Raw genomic sequence first — 26,292 nt, 5'->3', positions numbered from 1 at the left:
AAATCCAGATTTCCTGTATACACCTAGGGGGGAAAAATCAGAGAATTATTCACATAGTAATAGAATTCTGTATCTAGAAAGGAGCTTGGAGATTGTCTAAGCTATATCCTTATTTGACAGATAAGGTCACAGGTGAGTGAGGGAAAATGATTTCCTTAAGGTCCCAGAAACAGTATAAACAAACAAATAAATGCCAAAATTCAAACCCAGATCTTCTGATTCTACATCCATTAACCTTTGAAAATATAATAATAACATGAATAGTAGCCTTAATGCCTCACATATATGTAGTATTCCCTATTTAGAAAGTGATTTCCTTTATCTTCTTTACCTATAAAGAAATTTCTATCAGAAAGTAAGCATAAGTCTTAGTTGGCACCATTTTATAAATAGGTAAATTGAGGCTCAGAAAAGTTAAGTAAAAAGGCAGTTTAAGATGGTGAAGATGTCAATACTTCATGAGAAAATAAAAACATGGTTCGAGTCCTGCCTCAGATATGTACTGGCTGGATGTCCATACACAAGTGACTTCACTCATGAAACTGTGTAACACCCTAAGACATATTTGTTTACATGGATTAGTTGAGAGGGTTTCCATGCTAGAAATTTTCCATTTTGATAAAATAGCAAAGTCAACCTCAAAAATTAAAATAAAACAAAGATTAAGTAGGCTGCCCAAGCTCATATAACTATTAAATGGACAAATCAAGACTGAAATGGAAGCTTTTGTTCTTTGCCAATTTCACTATCGCCTTGCTCTCTAAACACTGTATTTATTTATTTGGGTGTTTCTTTTAAACAAGTGGTCACAGAGCAGGTGCTTGCCCTGCTGCTGAGCAAGCAAAGTTTTCACCTGCCTTTGTCACCCTAGAATTGGGCCAATTATTCTGAATGAGGAAATACTCCAGTGAATATTTCCTTGAGATCTTATCCTAACATTTCCATGCCCCTGATACTGTCACTATTCTCTTCTGATTGTCAAAGTCAAAATGGCATCTCTGAGGCAGGAATTAGATTTCTCACCTTTTACGGATCAAAGCCACACAGTTATGTTACCCAAAGCCTTCATATAACTAAACAAGGAGCCATCAGTCCATTTATTAAGAACAGTCTATCCGGAGACGTTATTTATGTCTTTCTCCTTTTATGTACCGCCCTTGAGGTGAGGACTTATATTTATATTTGATTTTCTTTTACTTCCTTTGTTAGTGAACAGTGAATTTAGAACTTATTAAAAATATGAAAAATTTTGCTTCATTATACATGTTCCCTTTTGTGAGTCCATGGAATGATGAAACATCTGTCAATGATATTTCTCTGCCGTATCTGTCCCTCAAATAATAGATCCAGTAAGACAATAAGAGACCAAGTCTTCTATATCCTAATCCTAATTTCCCTTTATATGTGCTACCTGTGAGAAGAGGGCATATATTCACACCTCATTTCCTTGAGTTTCCCTTGCCAGCTTCTCATCTCAGTGTTGCTCAGTATTGGGATAAATAAGGGGGAGAAATAGATAGATAGATAGATAGATAGATAGATAGATAGATAGATAGATAGATAGATAGATAGATAGGCAGGCAGACAAAATTGATGGGATGGTAGGGAGGAGATAGGCAAGGTTTAAATGAGTCTTAAACTAAATAGTTAAATCCCATATATTTCTCACATGGTTATAACAACGATCATAGTAACAGTAATTCATTGTTTTAAGATATTAGGTCACAAACTATTTTACCGTCATAATCATGTGGATAGTTACTAATGGGTGATATGAAGTTCAAGGAAGTGAAGTAAATTTGCCCAAGGTCACCCAGCCTAGAAGTGCTCTAGGTGAGACTGAAACCCGAATATTTAGAATGGAAATGGAGTGTTCTTTTATAAGGAGCAGTGTTGTCCCTTAAACATTTTAGAAGCATCATGTTGGCTGCTAAGGGAAATATGGATTGGTATGGGGAGACTTGAGTTAGGAAGACTGGTGAGAAGACTGCTGTAGTAGTCTAGTTGAAAGGTGGGGCAGCTAGGTGGTATGATGCATAGGGTACCAGGCCTGGAGTCAGGAAGACTCATCTTCATAAGTTTAAATATAACCTTAGGCACTGATTAGCTCTGTGACCCCAGGCAAGTCACTCAACCTTGTTTATTTCAGTTTCCTCATCTGTAAAATGAGCTGGAGAAGGAAATGGCAAACCTATGCTGTATCTTTGCTGTGAAAACCCAAAAGGTGACACAGAGTCCACCATGACTGAACAGCAATTATGTTACATTATATTATATTGACCTTTTGGATATGCCCAGTATTTATGTTAAGCTGTTGTGTAAAGGATCTTGGGTTTTGTTTTGTTTTTTTTCTGTGACATATGGGGGAAAAATCATTCACATAGGGAAAATTGTTCCTGTGGGCAGTGAAAATCACTTCCTTGTACTATGATGGAAAAGCTTACTTCCGGCTGCATAAGAACAGTCATTCTTGGAACCTAAGAAATTGTAAAGGATACTTCAGTTGTTTCCCTCCACTCTCCTTCCCTCTCCTCCCCTCCTCTCCCCTTCCATTTCCTTTCCTTCCCTTCCTTTAACTTCTACTTTGCCTTGAATGGAAATATAATAGAACAAGTCAGTTCTCCCCAAAGCAAGCTGGAAAATGGGCCAGGATGTCCAGTCACTACTCAGGGATCCTGAGGGAAATAGGCTACTGCTACTCAAGCCTTCTTCCATTTCCCTAAGGGACAGAAGAACCAGTTCTTCCATAGGCTACTAACCCAAATTACCCATGTATCTTCTGGGGCATAGGGTGCCCCAGGCAGTTCATAGAATGAAGGAGGCTAACAGGATATTTAGAAATGTCTTCTCAATTAATTGTGACTGGAGTGGACCTGCGAGATTGCAGAGACGGAAGAGGCAGATGGTTAAACATGGAAGTCAGAAAAAAACAAAACAAAACAGAACTCATTAGAGCTGGAATAGAGACCAGCTAATATTAAATATTTGAATTTAAATTCATATAACTAAATAAATAAAATATACGAGTGATTTTTAGGAATTATGCTTTATGAGATTTGAGAGGGAAGGTCTGTATCTACTAAGAGGATCAGATTAATTTGTCTGTAGAGTTGCATTTCAAAGGAATTAGTAGGAATTTTGGAAGTGAAGAATGAAGAGAGGGATATCTAAAGCACAGGGAATAATATGAGCCAGGTCTTGGAGGTATGAAAGTGTAGAGCATGTCCAGGAAGCAGAGGGGAACTCAGGTGTCCTACAGTGTAATGTGTCTAGAAGGAATTACTATAAAATTATTCAGAAAGGCAGGATACTGACACATTACGATGAGCCTTTGAGTCCTGATTGTCTCCAAGATCTAATGCAAAATCCTTGAGTTAGCATTTAAAGCCTATTGCAACTTGAACTCTTCCTACCTTTCCACTCTTCTTATATTTTATTTCTTTCCTCACATGAGACAATTCAGCTACACTGGCTTATATTTCTTATAAAAGTCATTCCATTTCCCATCTCCCCACATTTGCACTGGTTTCATCCCTCCATCCCCATCCTCACCTCCAGTCCTATGTCTAGAATCCTCTATGTCTTCCACTCCCAGTTCCAACTCTCCTGGTTCCCTTCAAAAAGCCCCAAATTCCCTTCGGCAAGTCTTCCTTGTTGCTTTCTGATTTCTTCCATCTGAGACAGTCTTCCTTTTTCTCCCTATCTTGTGCATTCTGTGTTATCTGCATGTCTTACTCTCTTGAATATGAGAGTAGGCACCATGTTTTTTGTTTTGTCTTTGTGTGTGAGGATGTGTTTGTTCTGCTTTTCCATGTGTCCTCAATGGTTAGCACATTGTATGGCACAGAGTAGTTTAATTTATACATGTTGACTGACTGACCAACTCACTGAGGATCAAAGCATCCTAGGCATCTAATCTAGTCCAGCACTCTCATTTTATGGATGAATTACAGGAATTTGCCAGGCAATAAAGAATCAATGAGGATTTTGATGGAAGGTGTGATGAGATCAAACGTATGAATAAGAAAAGTGAATCTGGGGGTGGATTACATATTGAGTTTTAAGAGGGAGAAAACATAAGCAGGCTAAACCTTTGAGAATGTTCTTAGAATAGTCCAGGTGAATGGCAATGACTTCACTGGCTAACTTATTGCTCCTATTAAATATATTCTCAATTTCAAAATTCTAGGATACTTCCAAATATTTTTGAGTGGTCAAAAGCAGAGAGTTCTGATTTTCTTCTTTTGTTCGGTATCTTCCTCCTTCTGTGCCTTCATTTTTTTAAAGTAGAGAATGAATTTATATATTTTTAAATCTAGTCTCCTGAATACGTGCAGTGATCCAGGGAACATCTCCACATGAATATAAAAGACAGTTATTTTTTAATATCTTTCAATGTGTCTGTCCCTGTCTGATTCTATTTTAGAGTTTCGGGAGGTACAGAGTCATGTGGAGTGTTTGAACACTGTTGTTTTGCCTCCAAACTTACCTTTGAAAGACAGGCTCAGAAAAATAGATATTCTTTGCTTCAAAAATATTTCTCTCAGCCTTTAAGGCAAAGACAAAAATCTTTAATTTTTCTTTTTTTTTTCCTTTGTCCTTCACTCATTGTCCTTCATACGTAAAGATGCTGGCATGCTTACACACATAGGTGCAGTGACTCAACAGTCAAGTCAGATAATTGTCCTAGGTTCAAATCTGGAAATCTTGTGACTTTGGGGGAGGTTCCCTTCTCAGAGCCTCAGGGATTTTGCCCATCAAATGGGAATGATGTCTCTGGCTCTGTCTCTCACAGGACTCTTCTGCTGATCATATGAGATATAGCATGTGTACAGTAACCTCTAATACAGTTTATAGTCAATCACTGTCAAAATGTTAGATGATTTTTGCTGGTATTGTCAACCACAATAATATTTATAGTAAAAGCAAACTAATAATTGTTCTGTCTTCTGTTTTGCTTGGGTTTGTGTCATCTTGGCTTGGAATGGGTTAGCACCAATCAAACCAACTGCGTGTAAGGAAGGGCATGGCTAGATGATTCTTGCTTTTGTCCTGTTCCTCTGAGGCAGGTAATTTGCTCTATGTCATGAATAAGGATGCTACATAGATACCTCTAAGTTGGTCAACCATCCTTCAATGTCTGTTGCTGGACACAAAGTGGAAGGAGCAGAGGGAAAGGTCTCAGTAACTGTGGAACCAGATTGAACTTGTATTCCAAATAAAAAAGACTTTTATTTATTTTGTCCAACAGCACCTCCACTGTCTACTCATTCACCTGCTTTTGCAAACCTCAGGAAAGGACTTTATTTTTCTCTAACCTCTACAGATTAGATCCATCATTCTAGCCCCTAAGGATCTTTTTAGATCTGATTCTATCAAACTTTGCTCCAGCTATGCTTCTGCTTTATTTTACCTGAAAATTTAGTAGATATATGCAATATATGCGCTGCAAAGCCAAAGACTGATTCACTGTAACAGTTCTCTGGAGAAGTGTTATGGTCAGGTCACAGACCAACCATTAATTACCAGTCTTTAGATCTGATAATTTAACATATTGGGGAATCCAGTGATTTAACAAGGGAAAGAGAAAGAACTCAAGCAAGCTTAGACCTTCTAACTCTAGTCTGAAAGCACGTGTCCCTGTACCACAGTGCCCTTTTAGACTATTATAGTTAATAACATGATATGCCCACAGTTTTATGGGTGGTAAATGGAAAATTGAAAAGTGTCATTGGATGTAATAATTCCCTATATCATGTTATAGTAGAATAGTCTGTTGATTAGAACTCTGGTACAAATATGAACTCCTCTATTTACTAGCTGTGGGATCTTGGGAAGTCATTCCCTTAACCTTGATTTTCTTTTCAAATTCAAAGTATTTGTGGGCTGCTACGTGGTATAGTAGAAAGAGCACTGGCCCTGAGTCAGGAAGATCTGAGTTCAAAACCAGCTTCAGATCCTTACTAATTTTGTGACCCTGAGCAAGCCACTTAACCCTGATTGACTCCAAAAAAAGCCAAACAAATCTTGAACATTAATTTTTAGACCTGAACATGTTGAGAACAATGAGCAGAAGTTGAGGAAAGCCCTATTTTAGGCTTGATATAAGGAAAAACTTCCAAACAATTGGAATCATCTAAAGGTAGACTAGAATGTCAATGGAAGAAATAAGGTTCTTTTCACTAGAAGTTTTCTAGAAAAGGGTTGGCAGAGATTTGAAAGGCATTTTATCTTGGGTTTCTTCTTTAGATACTAGTTGGACATGACAACCTTGGAGCTCCCCATCCCAGAGGTTCTACAGTTCTATAGATTGACTTTGATTCTTTTAAAGCAGGAAACACCATCTTGTCTGCCCCAGTCCCTCTGGATATTCACAAGGACCTTTCAGATCTGCTCCACTTTTTCCTTGCAGGAAAATATGTCTTGAAAAATGTGAACAGGCATGAGTCTTCATTTCCCAAAATGGATTCACTTTAAAATACACACACACACACACACACACACACACACACACACACACACACACACACACACACACACACACATACACACACACACCATCCCATCCTCCTGCACTTCAAGGTCTGAGCAGGTATCACTTGTGGCTGTGACACAGTAATCCATGTTTTTAGAGTCTATTAGTGCCAATTTTGAAATAGTGCTTCCCCCACTTCATTCCTTGACAAACGGTGCTTACAGTCATTGAGATATTTCATTTCAATTATGCTCTGGTGTTGTTAGAAGACAGTTCCTGACAATAGCTGCACTGCATAAACCATTTATATTGTAGCTCTGACACAGCTTCAGTTGCCAAACTAGACTGGACAGTTCATTAAGAAGAAAAATTAACAGCATATGCTTTGGGGATAATAGTAACAGAGGAGGACAACCTGCATTCAGGGAGCCAGTTAGGAAGGTTGTCTGACAAGGCATCCATTTATCAACAAAATGCCATGACTTGCTTAAGGTACCTGTATAGGAATCAGCAGCTCTTACATTGGAATCCCAGTGGGATACCAGATGCCAATAGTGGTTAACTTTGTCTTAAAATGTAGTTTGATGTTATGAGTAGATATCCTGGTTTTTGAATCAGGATTTGAATTCAAGCCTCAGCTTGAATCTTGACTCAGACATTCATAAACTATGGGACCCTGGGAAAGTCAGTTATCTTCTCCAGACTTCAATTGCCTCATCAATAAATTGAGGGGATTTGGCACATTGGGCACTCTAGGTCCTTGCTAACTCTAAATCTATGATCTCATAAGGGTTAGTCAATGCATAATAAAATGTCCATATGTGACATCACTTCTGCATAGGATAAAAGAATTAAAGATGTGGTCCTGCCCCTTGTCAAATGCTAAGGTTAGTTGGGAGCTGGGGTGCAAGTATTCTTGTTCAGGCCACAGTGAAGCATGAGGCCCCCTGTGTCCCTTTCAATTCTAAAATTCTCATGAACCATTAGAAAATAGGAAAAACTATATATAATTAACTATGTTACATAACTTGCAGGTGCAGAAGGACAAGATCTGGAGGTTTTAGTGGACTTTAAGCTCAGCATAAGTCAGCAGTATTTCATGGAAAACAACAAAAGCCAATTTGATTTTAGGCTGAAGCAATAGTAGGGCCCAGGGTGAACAACATGATATACATGTGGCCCTGTTTCCTAGCCAGACTGCATTTGGAAGCCTCTGACCTGTCCTGGGGCCCACATTTTAAAGGTATAGACAAACTGAAGGTATTCTTGTTGTTCCCCTGGTGCTCATTCTATCACACAGCTTTATTACAATATAGTCACAATTTTGAATAAGTCCCTTCCTAATAAAGTTGCGTTTAGAACTTATCAATGGTGCGTTGTCTTAAGAGAGTCTAGTTACCAAGATTTAGCAGTATTATATTTCCTATCTTTAAAAATAGAAATTGATTCAGGAAATTTACCATCAATCATATTTGTTATGCATAGTTCGGATCCTAGTACTATTTTCCAGATAAAAAAATGGGAAGGAAGTTATCAACTGTTTATTGTAGTCCCTAAAACTGTACTAACGACTGAGGATATAATTATGAAAACAAAAACAGACCCTGCCTTTAACAAGTTTGTATTTTAATTGGCAAGGACAGTATGCATCCAGGAATGGGAGTTAGGGAGGAGTAGTTTGGTTTTAAGGATAGTAAATGGAGCTGTAAGGGAGTAGATTTCCACCCTGTCCAAATTGATTAATTAAGGGATGGTCGTTTGACTAAGGCAAGGAAGGATTCTAGTTGGTGAGATAGTTCTGGAGGAGGTGGCCAGGGAGGAGGACTCTAATTATTTTACTACTTCTACATAGAACCTATTGATGAGAGCTAGCTTGATTTTTAAAGATAATGATAATAACATTTCTGTAATATAAATGTTTGTAAAATATATTACCTTCAAAAACACTGTAAAATATGGAATTTAATATTGAATCCATTTTATAGGAGGAAACAGAAATCCAAAGAACTTAACCTTATAAAGATCACACAACTTATAAGGGACAGAATTGAGATGGACAACTGAATCTTCACACTCCCATGTTTAGTGTTCCTTTTGCCATACCATTTAGAGGCTGCTAATTTCTCCACTGCCAAGTGTTGTACTGTGTTGAGCCCACAGGAGATGATTAACTGATGTTTTAATATTTTATTGTATCAAACTTCGCAAGTTTGATCTATGTGATGGTAGAAAATTATTTTTGCTGCTCTCCATCTCCAGAAAAGCACTCAATCAATTGGAATCAAGGTGGACTAGGAGAAATTTCATTTAGTCCCGAATTGCCTGAGTACAAGTAGAACTAATTATCAAGTGAGGTAATGGAAACTCAGACTCCTGGGTAGATTAACAAGGAGAAAAGATTTCCACCTCCCGGGGAAAGTTTGATCAGAAGCAAGGGGGCAGAATTAGCTGACCTACTGTGCTGTCTATCAGATTTAGGATTCAATGATAGTTGTTTCTCATGGGATATATACCTCTGGATTGTGAATCTCATCCTTTAGATAAAAACTACTTCAATCATGTTCTGCCATGCAGTTAATGAGAGGTTGTTCGATGTTGGTTTCAGTTTACCAGTGTGAATACAGGGTCAGGTTCTCATCTTGTTAGACAGGATGGAAATCTGACTCAGAATTTGTAAATGTGGATGCTTTAAATTGCATTTATTTACTTATTTGGTTTCACAGTGATTAAAAAAAAAGACATAAACAACTTTTACCATAAATGGTCCCAGGAAGCAGACTTCAGATGAGTCAGACTGCATTAACCTAAAGAGGAAAATGAAAACAAAGTTTTGTTTGCTGACTTCCAATAGACCCCAAACCCAACTCTGCCATTCAAATCTATTTGGAAAATGTAAATACAATTAGAGTTTAAAAATGCACAAAGGACCCTGGCAACATAACATGAACTCCCTTTTCAGGCAGTAAATTCATTTTTCCTTGAGAATTGGTTTCAACTTTAAAATATTTTATTTTGAATGACCTGTGATAATATATATGTGGGAACTTTTCCCACTGAGTTAGGTCACAGAATCTCTATGATTTCTAGTAATTTTTGACTCTTGTAAATGGCTTCTCATTCTATTCTGTGCATACACACCTTCAATGTCATTCACTGCAATTCTCCTGCACAAATCATGGTTGGTAATATACTATAGCCAGCATCTACCATTGCAATGTTAATTGTGTTAATAAGAGTTAAAGATCTTCCCCACTCTTTAATGGGCCTGCCCATTAAGGGAAGCTTGATTAAGGGAGATTTGTCTTGCAGGAAGGCCCACACCTTTTGTTAATTTCTAATGAGGCACTGGTTCTCAAGAGTTGTGATGCCCTCTGACTCTGAAAAAGTATATAAATATCCTGAAGTGAGGTTTTGTTTTGGGGCTTACCCATTGGAAATGTTTGTTTGGCCAGAGGAGACTCTGGGTAGCTGTTAACGAGCTCCCTGGCTTTGAAAACCCAGATGTTGGTGCTTCTGTCTCTGGTAACTATGTATATATGTAATAGTCCAACAGCTGGATCTATTGGTTGATCTATGACGTATGTATTATCTATGGTCAGACGGTCAGAAGCCCCATCTGTAGGTCTTTCTGTTTGTAATTTCTACTTGTAGTTTCTGTTTACATTTTCTCTGAAGTTCAGGGTGCTGACTTTTTCCCCTGAACTAAGTGAATGATATATGTACTTGACTGAAGCAGATTGTTGACCCTTCAAAAGTTGCTTTCCTTTTAGAAAAGCAGATCTAAGAATGTGTACAGCAGGCTCCCTTGTATATGCCAAGATCCTTGCTGTTACAATCATACTTCTCATTTTTTTTAAATTTCCATTTTAAGTGTTTTTAGCCTAAGTTCTCACTGTGTTCTATGCTTGCTGCCATATAACATCACTGGGAGATTAACACTCATTTGTAAAATGAACTGTTCCACAGGTACTGAAGAAAGACCACTGAGTTTGTAATAACAAGGCTTGGAGTTGAATCTCAACATTTCCACTTACTACTGTTGTTACCTTGGACAACACTCTTCCTCTCTCTGGACCTTGAGGGTTTTATTTTTGTTTTATCTAAAAAATGGGAAGGGAGTAGATTTAAACTAAATGATATCTAAGGTTCACTTTTTTGGTCAAAAATCTCATGAACCTGCCACCTGGAAGTGATGTCAATATATATTTCCTAATCTCTAAGAAGTTCAATCTACAGAGACTACAAGATCAGCAGAATTCAAATGTCATCAAAAGTAACTGTGATTATAAATCAGAAGTTGGTTTCCTCCTCTTTAAAAATGAGAGGTTTTAAGGTGATCTCTAAGGTTCCTTCCAGCTATAATAATTTCTGATTCTTTTCTAATATTTGAAAGGATCTATTATCTCACTGATATAAGTGCTTTATGCAATAGCACTGTCAAATTCCTGCAATTCAATTTATATCTCACTTTTATTTTAGGTATTCTACTTATTTTTGACACACATTTTTTTTTACTATGATTTCAATAGCTGAAAAAGGTTTTGTACCTTTCTAAATCTTACTGAAAAAGAATGGATCATTGGAATTAAAACTGGAAGGAACTTTAAACTTATATATCATGCCATCCAAATATTGTATGATCCTTGTCTATAACTTTATGTGTATGTATCAATACTTATCTCTCTATCTATTCATCTATCACCTTCATGAAGCTCTCCTAATGAATTCAGGTCTTCCTAGAGATATCTTGTCATTTTATGGAAATCAGTGGTGCTAGGAGGTACAATGAATACAGTGACAAACCTGGAATTATAAAAACCTGTCTTAAAATGCAGACACTTGCTAGTTTTATAATCCTGAGCAAGTTACTTAACCTTTCAGCCTCAGTTTCTTTATCTGGAAAATCAGAATCATAATATCACCTATCTCCCAGGGTTTTTGTGAGGATAAAATTAGGTATTTTTAAAGTGCTTTATTAGCCTTTATGGACCTTTAAAGTGCTAGGTATTGTTATATTATCTCTTGACATTTCTTAGTTATCAATGAAGCATGAAGGATAACCACTATTATTCTTTGCATTTGCCCTTTGACCATCTCCTTTCTTTTTTGTTTTCTGGTTTTATGTTTCTCAGATTTATGCCATTTCCAATTAACCCCCAAAATATGTTCATGCCTTTCCACAGTCCTTTCTGTTAACTGCAGTTTTAGTGCTTTAGATACAAAGACTTATAGTCTTATGGAATCACTGGATTAATATTGACATTAAAAAAGATAGCCCTCTGTTAAAGGGAGAAGTTCATGGTCATTCCCCTCTTCAGTTCCATTTTCCCCAGGATATGGGTATCAAAAGATCATCTCTATGAGTTATAGTCCACAGACCTATCCAGTTCTTGTCAAAACACATTATTCATCCTCTTGTTTTTGTTTGTTTGTGTTTTTCTTGTGTTGGTAGTTAAACCAAAATCATTTTTTAAATGTTTTAAAATATTTTATTGAAATATGTTTTTACATTACCTTAATTTTTGAATATTGACTATTTCCTTATTCATAAAAGTCTTCACTTGTAACAAAGAATTAAAAAAAGGGGAAAAAAGGACAAAACTAACAAACATCTCAGCTGAGTATAACAATACACAACATATTTCATAACTACATTACCTTACTTCTGGGGGAAAAAAAAGAGTGAGGTCCAATATCCCTATTTGTCGTGATTGTATTTCTTTTCATTTACTTTATCCCCCTTCCACCCATTTTCCTTTTTTTTTTTAAATTATTAACAAAGAACAGAGATGCTGTGGAAAGAACACTGGGTTTTGTATTAGATGATATGGGTTTGAATATATACTCTGCCACCTCTTACAAGTGTGATGTGGGAAAAATCAGTTTTGCTTTCAGGTCATCAGTTTCCTCATCTATAAAAGGAGAGGTTTGGACTCTGTGATCTTTAACTGCGTCCAGTTCTGCATCTATGAACTATACCATCACTCCTCACTTTCTTCCAGTTTCATCCTTGAATGATCTTGCTAAGTTCAGTTTCTTTCCTATCTTTTCTGTGTTGATCTCTAGTCAAAGAATCTGGAAGTCTATAAGTTCCTACGTACAAATCACCATCTCCTAGGAAAGCTATGACTGAGGGCAAAGACCTATTTGCATAGTCAGCATGTGAAATTAAACTCTACCTGAGTATGTAAGCTATGAATGTAACAGTACCAAAGCCGTGTAGCCCAGGACATGAGCCCATGGTACTGATGTAGTGGTCATACCTGAATCACTCAGCCTAGGGAGCACATTGTCCAGGGAGCACTGCTAAATGGTTAAAGAGAAAACCAAAGCAAAGAGGCCTATAGATTTCCCATAAAACTTCAAGGAATGACACTAGTGTGATATGGAGCCATCTACTACTATCATGTAAGAAAATCAAGTGAGATGATATTTGTAAAGCAATTAGCACAGCACCTGAGCAAACCCTGACCTCATGAAGCTTACAGTAGAGTAGAACACAGTTCTGGAGTGGCAGATACTTGGAAGGTGTAAAGATTTGTTACTCACACAGAAGAAAACTTCTATTATCCACAATAAGTGTTCCCCCTTCTGGAGGGGCTCTGAATTTTTTTTAAATGAAGTTGTTGGTTGAGGCATTTTTGGAACTCTGCTTTGGATATTTCCTGTGGATCCCATGGCACATTCTTTTTAAAATTTTTGCCTCAATAATGGCAATTCTTCCCCATCCTTTGAGGGTAAGATTGAGTTCTTTGGAAGAGGGACAGAAGGCTATATAGAGTCAGAATAATATTGAGGGGACCATAATAGCACCTGTCTTCTCCTGGGGTTGTTGTGAGGATCAAATGAGGTAATAACTATACAGAGCTTAGCTCAATGCCTGGCACATAGTGAGCACTACACAAGTGTAGCTCTTATGGAGGAAAACATAGTGGTTGTGGAATCAGAAGTGGCTTCAAACCTCAGCTCTTCCTCTTCTTAGCTGTGTGACTCAGGAAATCCAATTGTCCTTCAGAGCTTCATTGACTGCAACTCTTAAAAAACAAGGAGTTGGAAGAAATGCTTTCTAAAAGAAAATCCTTGAATCAAAATCTTTGGCTTTATCAAGTGTTTCAAAATCAGAAACAAATCATGGTCTTATTCTTAGCCACTTCCCTGTAAGGACCATGGGATCTTCCATCTGACTTGTACCTGTAGTGTACTACATATGTTGTCACCCTATTAAAATGTCATTTCTTAGAGAACAGAGACTGACTTTTCAGTTACTATTTAATTTTTTATTTATTTACAGTGTCTTTTTATTTGTATCCCCAGTGTTTGTGATAGTGTTTCAAATGAAGTATTTGTTTTCTTTTAAATCTCTTTATTCATTCATTCGTTTATCTCAAAGGTCCTTTGCAACTTCAAATACTACAATCTGTGATTTTCATGATTTTTGGGATTTCAAATCTGATGATTTAGATGTGGAGGCAAAGAAGCAATAGGTATGTCCTATATATATAGAGAACATCATGGGAATCTCTATATGGGGGACAACTTTTGAAGAAAACAGCTCTCAAACTGATTTATTATTTTTGTTCAGTTTCATCAGCCATGTCTGACTCTTCATGAACCCATTTGGGGATTTTTTGACAAAGATACTGGAATGCTCTTTGTCTGACTTATTTTACAGATGAAAAAACTGAGGAAAACAGGGTTAAGAGATTTGGCCAAGGTCACATGGCTAGTAAGCTTCTGAAGCTGGATTTAAACTCAGGAAGATGAGCCTTCCTAATTCTAAGTGCAGTGCTCTATCATTGTGCCAATTTTGTCTCTATAGGTCATGATAGCATCTCCATATGGTGAATGCATCACCAATCACAGTGTTATATGCAAGCCTATTATGAGGCATTTAAGAATGCAAGGGGAGGGGGGAGAAGAAAAGAAAAGAAAATATTTACATGACAATTTTGTTATATATTTAAAAGGAATAGAAAGTTGTACATGATAGATGTGTAGTTTCATGTCCAATCATCCTTTTTAATTTAAATTATACTCTTTTAGAAATGCTTGCTTTATTCCATAAATTAAAAATTAATTAAATAAATAACAAAATTTAAAAAAAAGAATACAGGGTAGAAGATAAACCTTTAGGAAGTCCATTCAAAAGGACATGTTTAAACATAGATGTTGTCATATGAAAGCTCAGGAAACACAAGCTTGACACAAGGTGGACCAGGATGAACCAGTTTTGCTCATTTGGAGAATGGAACTCAAGAACATTAAGAGGATAAGAGAATTCTGAAAAATAAAAAAAGTGATGAGCTCTGCAAATTAGGGCTGTGGCTACAAATCCAAGGACTGCCTTTTCCCATTGGTCATGAATAAGGGATTGATGTTATCACAGTTATTTTTTTCAGATTCTTTCCAATAGCTCTCAGGCATACATTATAAAGTACCTTGATGTATCTTCCCCTCACACCTCAAATTCCTCGATATGTTTCTAATACTGCTAATAACTGGTGTTTGTATAACACTTTAAGACTTACACAATCTTTTGCATAAGTTATGAGAATAATTTAATAACGTAGTATAGTTCAAACTAAGGCATTTGAGACACACACAGCAATTTAAAATCTTTAAAATAGACATACATTATCTCATTTAAGCCACACAACAACCATGTAAGATGAATAATGCAGGTATTTGCAGATTAGAAGACTGAAGCTAACAGGAATGACTTGCAGAGTATAATAGTCCTGGCAAGTATCAGAGTTGAACTTTGAACACAGATCATTGTGACACTCGCCAGTCAGGTGGTACAGTTGGTAGAGGGGTAGACATGAAGTCAGACAGACCTCAGTTCAAATCACACTTCATACACTTAATATCTATGTGACCTTGGGCAAGTCATGTAAACCTGTTTGCCTCAGTTTCCTCATCTGTTAAATGAGCTAGAGGAGGAAATGACAAACCACTCCAATATCTTTTCCAAGAAAACTCCGGATGAGGTCACCACAGATTTGGGATGTGACTGAAAAATGACTAAACAACGACATTGTGACTCCAAGTCCAGAACTCCGTCTGTTGTGTCACATAGCCCAAATGTTGCAAAATTGAAATCCAAGTCATTTGATTCTAAAGTAAGTTATCTTCAAGTCTAAGGATTCTAAGGATTTGAATCCCAGACTTTTTCCTTACTAAGGACATGAGTCTCATCATTCCCTAACTTAGTCCTCAGTTTCTTCCACTATAAAATGAAAGCTTGTACTAGTGTCTCCTCTCAACCCCAATCTCACCTCATAATCCTTGCCTTTCTAAGTATTTCAAAGTGTTTTGCTCACAATAGGTACTTTAATATTTTGATGGAAATGACAGCCGCTTTACTCTGCAATAAGCCAATTAATCAATCAACAAACCATTTACCACTTATTATGGGAAAAGTATTTCGCCTATTCTGATAATTTTTTGAAAAAGGAAAAAAAGTCCCTTCCCTCAAGGACCTTACACACCAGTGGGGAAGAGGTATGAATATACACTTAGCTATTTGAGATACAGAAGAGAAGGAAGATAAACTTAGAGAGGCAGGCACAAATAATAATGGGAGTCAGAGATGGCCTCCAGGAGAAGATGTCATTGGAATTGGTTCTTGAAAGCATACAGGTATGTCAAGAGGTGAGAAGAGTACATTCTCAAGATTGAGTACAACCAGTACAAAAGCAAGGGGATGGGATGGTAGATGGAATGTGGGGTGAAAAAGAGCAAGTAGGGTGGTGTAGCTAGAACTGTGGATGAGTGGAGGAGAGTAAAGGGTGAAAAGGGTACAATGACAGCAAGTATCCAGGTTGTAAGGGGCCTAAAATTCCAAATAGATAACTATATATTTGATTTCAGAAGCAACAGTGCTGCCAATAAGTCATCCTGTTGCATTGGCGTGGTCAAACCAGCCCATCACCTGTAGTGGCCAGCATTCTATTGGTGAGGTGTTCTGCACTTCCTTGATCTAGTTCTTTGATTTCAGTCATCTAAGTCCACTCCTGGTCTGTAATGAAAAGCTTTCCAGCTCGATGCTGTGAACTAGACTGCGTGCCATGTATTTGAGAACCCGAGGTCAACACTACCCCCAGCAGTTAAACACCGGAGGAAAGCTGGTTGAAAAGAAAGAATAATCAGGTGCTGGATATTAATGGCTGATTAACAGGATTTGCATTTATAGAGGTATCATTTCCCTTACAGTGCTTTTCAACAAGAACGGGCCTTCTCTAAATGGAGTGTGATTTCCCACAATCTGCAAGAGTGATTTCCCCTCTACAGGTGGGGTGTAATCACAGGCCTGTGAAACAGAACCCTGAAAAGGATGTAATTTTAACTAGGGTGTATCACTTATTGGTGGGAAGGCAATTAGCTGCTGTTCTATTTAATTAAGCCTCATTTGCTGGGGGAGCATTTACTCTATCTGCCTCCTTGTCACCTCATCAGTTATTTAAGGCAGTTTGTTTCACAGGATGAAAAAACGTCTATTTGCTCAGACTCTACTGATTTGGGGAAAAGACTAGACGTGGAGTAAAATTCTAATCCAAGCTTGGACATTTTATTTAGTCACAGGAGCCTCATTGAAATGCTAATCAAGGCTATGTCTCACCTGTTAATGAACAATTTTGAAGGAAAAAAAAAAACACTACACAGATGTTCTTTGGGCATTTCTGAATATAACAGCAATTCCTTTGCAATAAAAGCTAATGAAAGTTCTATGTATTACACATAAGACTGAGGTTGCATATATGTCATAGCAATCAACAGAACTGAAGTAAAATTAATTATGTCTGTGTTGTTATGGGCATCACGTCCAACTGTACAGTATTAGAGGTGAAAGACACATTGGAAGTCATCTCATGTAACCACTAGTCTAGTTGGTTGAACTCCACTAAACAATGCCTCAACAAGTGTTCAACCTATCTTCTTTTGAACCCTTCCATTGATGAAAGATGTGTTAATACCATGAATCAGAAGCAATGTGGTGCAGTGGAAAGAGTACTTAAGTTGGAATTAGTATCCCCCAATAAACAGTTGCCCTTTCATTCTACCTTTATACTTACCAGCTATGTGACTATGAATAAGCCAATTAACCCCAGGTTTTTCTCTGTTCCTATCTGTGAAACAGAAAAAAAAAGAAACTTGAAATTTCTGTCTTACACATAGATGTGGGAAAATTGGTTCAGCACTCTTAAAGTATTCTAAGATGGAATTTGTTTTGTTTGATTATGCATATTTAGTGAGGTTTTTTTTTTTTTTTTGCTTCTCTTTCTTTCCTTTACCATTGTTTTCTTTTGCTTTCCTTTACTTTCTTCTTCCAGTAATGAAAGGATAGGAAGGAGAAAACTTGATTTTGCTCATTAAAAAAAAAAAAAGTAAAACTTTAAATGAATGTAAGAGGTTATTATTTTTGAGAGAACCTCCTTGAGGGAAAGGGTTATTTTGTTGAACCCAGAATAGTACAAGGCACATGACTGGCTCTTACCAAATGCTTGTTGATTGTTTTTTCATCAGTGTGGAAATCTATCCACTGGTGTAGATTGAAGCCCTTTGTGCCCTAGTAGGGGGCAGCTTAGATGTGTCACAGATTGCGGGGACAGGAGTCAGGAAGTCCTGAGTTCAAATCCAGCCTCAGACAGTTACTAGCTGTGTGACTCTGGGAAAGTTACTTCGCCCTGTTAACCTCAGTTTCCTCATCTGTCAAATGAGCCAGAGAAGAAAGAAATGGCAAACCACTTCAATATCTTTGCCAAAAATACCCAAAATGGATCATAAAGGGTCAGAGAAGACTAGAAGGACTAAATAACAACAAACTGCTTCAATAGTTTCATAGCTCCCTGTGAATTGCAGCCTTTCTTAGGAAAAAAAAGGAAAAGTAAGAAAAAAAATTATACTAACCTGGTGGCAAGCTTTCTGGTAATGGGAATATCCTTACAACTTCGGTAGGTTAGTTGTTTATCCTCTTAGTCCATTAATGGGTAAATGAACCAGCATTTATTAGATGGGCCAGGCATTGTGCTAAGTGTTGGGGATACAAAGAAAAAGCCAAGATAATGCTTTCCCTCAGGAAGATTCCATTCTAATGGGTAGACAACATATATAAATAAGACTATACAGATGCAGCAGATAGAGCCCATACATAGATGGGATAGCACCATCAGCAGCTGGGAGATATCTGGGACAGAAAAAGTCTCCTGGAAGAGTTAGTTTGTTTTTAAGGAAGTCAAGGATTCTAAAAGTTGGTAGATGGAAGGAAGAACATTTCAGGGCTTAAGAACAGCTAGGATGAAGAAATGGCCTGGAAGAAAATGGAAGGCAAGAGAATATGGCTGGGTTGTAGGAAATGTGGAAGGGATTAAATATAAGAAAATTGGAATGGTAGAAATGGGCCATGTTTTGAACAGTTTTTAATGTTAAACAAAGGACTTTATGGTTGATCCTGGAGGGAGCCTTAGAATGTCAATGGAGTATTGAGCAGTAGGTGATATGGTCAGACCTATTCACTGAAAAGTTTCTCTAGTAGCTGTCTGGAAGAGATATCAGAGTGAGGAGAGATTTGAGGCAGAGACTGCAGTAGTACAGGATGAGAAGTAATGAAAACCTCAACTTGGGTAGTACCTGGTAGAGTAGCAATAAGGAGACTTATATGATAGGTGCAGAAAAAAAAAATACAGTATTTGGCAATGGATTGAGTAGGTGTGTTGAACCAAGAGGAGTCGAGACTATCATGAAGGTTGTGAACCAAGTTTACCAGGATGGTGGTACCCATAACAGTAATTGCTAAGTTGAGAAAATGGGGAGGGTTTGGGAGGGGGGATAATGAGTTCTTTTTTGGCCATGGTTTGAGATGCCTTCCGAGCATCCAATCTGAAAAACATATAGGTTTATATTCCGTTAGTAGTCTCTGCTTTTAAATTGAAAACTGGAAATGAAAGGCTTGCACTCTCAGATTTTAAAATACATTACAAAGAGATTATCATTAAAACTATCTGCCACAGGGCAAAACATAAAGAAATAGATCAATGAAATAGAATGGATTCATCAGACATCCAACCAAATACATGCAAAAGATTAGTGTTTGATAAACTTTTATAAAATAAAGCTGGGGAAGAAATTCATTATTTAACAGATTTACTTGGAAAAATTGGGTAGCAATTTGGCAGGAAATGGATTTAGATTTATATCTGTATCTCACCCTCAGAGAATTCTACCTGGGTGATAGAGTTGAATATTTACTTTTTAAAAACTATAAAAGAAAATAGAAGAATACAATTTATCTTAATTGCAAAGGGGTATTTTTAAATATATTCAACAAATACAAAGCATTTTCGGAGAAGGAAGAAATCATTCATTACCTGAAGGAAAACATTCTGAACAATACCCAATTAAAAGAAGAACATTGAGAAATTATTTATGGCAAATCTGACAGACAAAACTTTGACATCTAAATACATATATGTATGTATGTATATGTGTATGTATATATATATACATATATATGGAATTGTTAACATTTAAACTTATAACATTCAGTCCACAATAAATGAATGCTAAACAAAAAAGATGTGAAAATTTAATTTTGAAAAGAGGAAACAGATTTTTAACAATCATTTTCAAAAATATTCCAATTTACTAATAAAAAAATGCCTAAGTGGATTTGTACTATCATTCATTTGGAAGTTCTCTCCAGAAATACAACTCATACCCAATCCATACCTGCCCAATCTATGTGACTTTTATCAATGTACATTTTTCTTTTACTTTGTCCATATACTCATTCATTCAGTCATTCATTCTTCTGTTCATTCAGTCATGAAATCTCACTGAGCATCTATATGTAAAACCTTGTACTAGGTATTGTAAAGGAGACAAAGAAATACAACTGTTTTCATCTTTGTCTTTGTATATCGCTGAGTATTGTTCCTCCATAGGAAGTCAACCAACTAACAGATAAAAATAAAATAGATTAAAAAGTAAGGATTATTGGTACCATTTAATAACTATTAAATTAGCAAAAATAATTAAAAGGAGCAAGGAAACTCAAGCTGGAGGGATTATATAGGAATGGGTATAACCACTCCTTGCTGATGGAATAGTAAACGTAGATAGGTAGATAGACATATATATATATATGTATATGTAGACATGGATGTTCATTCAAATATACTCATACATATGTGTATACATGTATGTATATGCATTACATACATATACAAAATTCAATCCATAATAGATTATGTTATTATATTTCTCAGAATATTTAGATTGAATTTTTTAACCTTTTCTTTCTCATGTTTTTATATTATCACAGAATCTCAGAGTTGGAGGATTGGAAGTGACTTTAAACAGTTGTTTATTCCAATCTTTATATAAAAGAAATCTCCACTCTAACATAAATAACATATACAAATAGATATGGGTCCAGAGTCTTTTCATCTTCATTGGTGAAACAGTATTACCTAAGGTATCACCACATATTGCACTTGGGGAAGAAAGCATGACTCTTAACATGGCTCACACTGATTATTTAGCTCATCCCAGCCCAAAGGTCATGCGTGTTTTCTTGTTTTTTGTGTTTTGTTTTTCTTTGGGTTGCTGTCTACTCAGGGGATGAACGAAAACATCATTCCTCATTTTGAAATCAATTAGCACAGCGTATAACCTTTTAATCCTTAGGCCATTCTCATTGTAGTTCATTTTCTAATAACTTCTGACATGCTTTGACGATTCTCTCTGTGAAAAATCTAAAATACATCTTTGGGTTATATTTGCCCTTAATAAGTATTTGTATTTATGGATGTTATAACTACAAGCGCATCTCTCCGCTTTTTCTTGATGTTTGTTCTGCCTGTTTCCCATCCTGCCCCTTACTTACTCCGCAGCTTTTCCCTGCCACTGATTACTAGAACAACTGCTTATATTGACATTAGACCTAGAGTTCAAGTCAGATTAATTGGGTTCTAAGTCTGAAGATTTTTTATTGAGTTTGAGACAAATATATATTTTTTTCAAATGTACAAGGGGGTATAAGCAAAGAACAATTACATTATTTAGAAGCCTATTTAGAAATAGAACAAATGTTTTTTAAGTGGAATGTTATAGAGTATATATAAATATATATATATGTGTGTGTGTATGTATGTGTATGCATATATATACATATATGTATGTATAAGTAAATCATAAAGTGGTTGTATAAATGTCAGTTATTATTAGAGAGCTAAGTGGCATAGTGATAAAATGCTAGATCTGGAATCAGGAAGATGTGAGTTCAAATCCTCCCTCAGATACTGTGCAGCTGCATGACCCTGGGTAAGTCACTTGTCTTCCATCCGCCTCAGTTTCCTCAATTGTAAAATGGAGATAATAATAGTACCTACTGTCTAGTGTTGTCATGAGGATCAAATGAAATAAATGCCTCTCCAAACCTGAGGTACTACATAAATGCTAGTTATTAATTAAGTTTGGAAGGATTAAATGAGATTATAGATGCAAATAGGTGCTTAGTAAATCAGAAAGGGTTATCTAAGTAGAAGTTAGCATTCACAATGCTTTTAGGACCTCCTTGTTTCTTCTTGTGCCTCATTCAGGTCATCATTTCTCTGATGGCATGGTCTTCTTCAGCAGTGAAGGACAAACAGAAAACCTCATACTTGTGCTTGGCCTTCTCTAGTCTGTTGTCATTGATTTCTCTACAAGAGAACTTTAGACTTGACAAGAATTATAGGCATGGGCCATCTCTTGAACTGGAACTTCCTGGACTTAAAATACCTCTGGCAGCTTTATGATTTGGGCTATCTCATAGTCGATATCTTACAAAGCAATCTTTCACTTACTCACGTTCATGTGGTCATTCAGTTTCAAAGGTTTTGCAAAAGATGTGCAAAATAAAATAGCACAAACAAAGTTGAATGAATATCTAAAAATAGAGTCTCAGACCCCGTCCAGTAATTTAATTTATAAGATAAGAGATTTAAAGCTGGAAGAGACTTTAAAGATCATCTTCTAATCCAAGTCTATCATTTTGCAAATGAGAAAACCAAGTCCCCCAACAAGAGAATTGACTTTGTCCAAGGTGACGTAAGTAGTCAGTTGTAGAATTACAATCAAGTTTCTCTAACTTTCTATCCAGTATTCTTTCCACTATGCCATTACATTACTTATAATGTTTGTAACATGATTTATAACAGCAAAATATCCTTATGCTCTTTAAAGTGCAGAGATAATATGATCTGATCCTCTAATTACCCACCTTGGCAAATCTAGCATTGCCTTATGCAAAAAGGAGTTAGTGAAAAGCTGAGTTTCACGTGTTTGAGGCCTACACTTTGTGTATTTCAGGGTGTCTGTCTGATATTGGTAGTGCTTAGACACCCTCATTTTTAATGCAGTGGCTTGAGTTCCATCCCCGGGTGACTGAGAGAGGGTTTGGAATTTTGAGAACCTGGGTCAAATTCAGGGGTGTGCTAGTAAATATTTAATATCAAACTCCTCAAAGGAAAAAAATCATTCGTGACATAATTTTAAGCCTATTTCGAATTAACATTTTCTCTACCACTTTAAGTCTTGAAGTCAATAAACCAATGAAGTAAGTTATATTTTTAAAAGTTTGACAATTTCTGAGGTACAAATGTTTACATTGAAAATTTAGCCATTGGCTTTCCAAAATATATTGGAATCCTAACATCAGAAAACCCACTTTCTCTAAGAAGTCTTCTATGATCACTGCAGCCCTTTCTTTGAATAATGTCTTTTATGTTTACTGTTTATTGTGCACATTTGTCTGGCAGTAAGTTTTATTTTATTTTTAAATGTGTATATGGCTTTTTTCCATCAGTAGATCGATAATTCTGCCTTATGATTATGTGTCTCCCCTATACTTCCTAGCATGGATCCTTCCAAATAAATACTCAGTCAGTTATTTGTTGACTGACTAGATGAATGGAAGGATGGATGAATGGGTGGATGATGGATGGATGATGGTACAAAAAGAAATGGGAAGAAAATCAGATCTCTCATTTCCATAGCACTTAAGTAATCTGCAAATCTACAAATAATCTACAAATCCCTACAGTTAATTTGATAGAAAAATGGTGGAATGAGTATTACTTCCATTTTAAACATAAAGAAACTGAGCCCTAGAGAGACTGAGGTTTACCCAAGCCCACACAGAGGAACTGGAATTCAATATGACGGTCTGTATGCTAATCAAGCTAAAAAGATGTGATTGCCAAACAAACTCCTCAGCATCTTATTTTGTAGTATCTTCAGCACATCAGAACTCATCATTTCAGATAGAGGTGTAGGGATTAAGGAGAACATGTATTCAACATAAAAATTACATATTCAGAAATTACCTGCAGACAAGACACATAATATGGAAATGGTTCTCTTGACTGCCTTCTGAATTGATGAAAGTAACAGAGGCTTCTGAAGTCAATAATTACCTTTAAGAAATGTGAAACACCATCTCCAACCCTCTTCCCCCATAAACATATACCCTATAGAACTACAACAGCATTGGGCACCCCAGAGACACTCAAGACTCATATCCAGAGGACAACCAATTCTAGCAGAATTGAATGTTAGCAAAATTTCTGAGTAAGTGGTTTCTCTCTGGTATGCCCAGCCTTTTGTCTGTGCCCTCAGCTTCCCATCATACACAAGCACTATTTCCTTTCTGTTCCTTTCTCTTTCTTCTTTAAAATCTTCCCCGAAGCAAGGCTTGGGTAGAACATGATCATTATCATCAACCATTTTCTGTAAGACCTGTCATATGGAAGAGAGCTTAAACATTTTCTCCATGGCTATGAGGAAAACTCCAAGAAACAGAGAGGGAGATTTCTGACCTCTATGAGAATGACTTTCTAAAGAACTAGAGAAAGGGAAATAGTCTGCCACAGAGGTAATGATTTCCCTGCATCGCTGGAAGTCACATTTTGGGGATACTTAAAGGGAAAGTCATGGAAAAGTCGATTTCTCAGGACTTGGCTCAAATCAAGGGGCATGATGGTCAGTGTTTAATAACAGACTTTCCATAGAAAAATGTATTCATTATATACTTTTAAGATTATTTTATATTAAAATTTTCTCTATCACTTTCTTGAGTTTAGAGTAGACAATCTACAACATTTTTAAAAAATCAAGCTATGATAACAACTTATCTAGACGGACACTGAAATCCCTTCCAACTCTTGACTTTCTGTGAATCTACTGTTAAAATCAATCAGAGATCAGGGACGTAACTATAGAAAATAGAAACTAATAAGGGACCTAGCTGTGCTTGATTGAGCAGCACATATACTAAAAATGGACAAGTACAGAAGAGATTAGCAATTTTGTGAAATATTTTTTGACATGGAAAATATACAAATGTGTTTTGCTTGACTATGTATTTTGCAAGATCTCATATTTTTATTTCTTACTTTTATTTCCCCCAATGTGAGATGACAGAGGAGTGTGTGTATATGTGTGTGTGTTATCAGAGAGCAAGTGAGATTATTTTTATTTAAAAACATTTTTAAAAAATCTTTTAAAAATGATCAAAACTTTTGTTTCCAACTCCACACACACACACACACACACACGCACACACATACACACACATATGCAGGGACTCATATAGGGGCAGAGAAAAGGGAGAGGATGTGATTGCTCTCACATCTTATGTTCTGACCAAGGAAAAAGGAAATAAACTAAACAGATTTGATGAGGAAATCCTTGAGATTTGTAACCATCTTTTCCTTAGCTTTTGATAGTCTTCCATGCCTATTATAAGTCATTGGACATAATAGATAACAAATAATTATTGGATCAAATCAAGTTGAATCACATAAAGAGACAGAACTAGAACTAATGAGTTGAAGTTTGTGGAGGTAAGTTTGGGCCCAGAGCACTTGATATTCCAATTGATGGCGATACTTTCTCCATACTTTCTATAGGTCACAATCCATCTATATGTTCTTAGTGATGAGATTCTTGTCAATATCCTTCCACAGATCTTTCAATAAAATATCTAGCTTGGCTGTTAAAGGTTTGCCTTGCCATGATTCTGCTGTTTTTCTGTAGGCATCAGTACAATATTTTCTCTGTTATTTCTCATTTTCATTACATGATGAGCGAATCTCAATATAAGACATTCTCAAACATGCACAAAAGTGGTAAAGGCTAACTTCCGATAATACTATGATTTCCCAGTCACTAGAGTCACTTCAGCAGTGGCTGGGTCAGCTTTTACCAGGCATGTCATAGAGAGGATTTTTGCATTAGGTGAGAAGTTAAATCAGGGTGACCCATCAAATCTGTTCTAACCTAAAATTGTTATTCTTTCACTTCTCATTTATGAGATTGAATAAGTTTTAGTTCTTATATTACCTTTCACACACACACACACACACGGAAAAATTACATTTTAAATCCTTTTACTACTAATGTAAGTGAAAGGTATGGTATACTTCTAAAGAAATTTCCAGTATGGTAAACAAGAAGATGAGATTTTTCTGTGACTGTGGGAGACCATTACAAATGTCTTCCCCTTATAGACTTGACCTCTCAGAGGACTGATAATGGGAGACTGAATGTATTCATTTCTTTGCTGCATTTTCAAAAGGACATAAGGTTTCAGAGAGTTGAAAGCTGTGGCTTTATTTTGAATCAGTAACTTCTCTTCCTTCTCTGATGGGATCTCTCTGGCATTTCAGCTTTGTCAGTGGTTAATTCAATTTACCTCTAAGGAAACCAATATTTGAAGAAGTATGGTGACCCAGTTTTTCAGGTATCAGGTCAATAGAGGCCTGTTAAATTTC

General features: G+C 36.5%; 1 protein-coding gene across 2 annotated transcripts in view; it reads left to right on the top strand.

The window, feature by feature from the left end:
• Nucleotides 1-26,292, top strand: part of CDH11 (cadherin 11) — a 213,334-nt gene that overhangs the window by 103,514 nt on the left and 83,528 nt on the right. The gene's annotated exons all lie outside the window — the stretch shown is intronic.

This window comes from Notamacropus eugenii, chromosome 1, assembly GCF_028372415.1.
Source record: "Notamacropus eugenii isolate mMacEug1 chromosome 1, mMacEug1.pri_v2, whole genome shotgun sequence".
Classification (NCBI taxonomy): domain Eukaryota; kingdom Metazoa; phylum Chordata; class Mammalia; order Diprotodontia; family Macropodidae; genus Notamacropus; species Notamacropus eugenii.
Note: the sequence above shows the minus strand (reverse complement) of the source record. Positions and strands in the feature narration are given on the sequence as shown.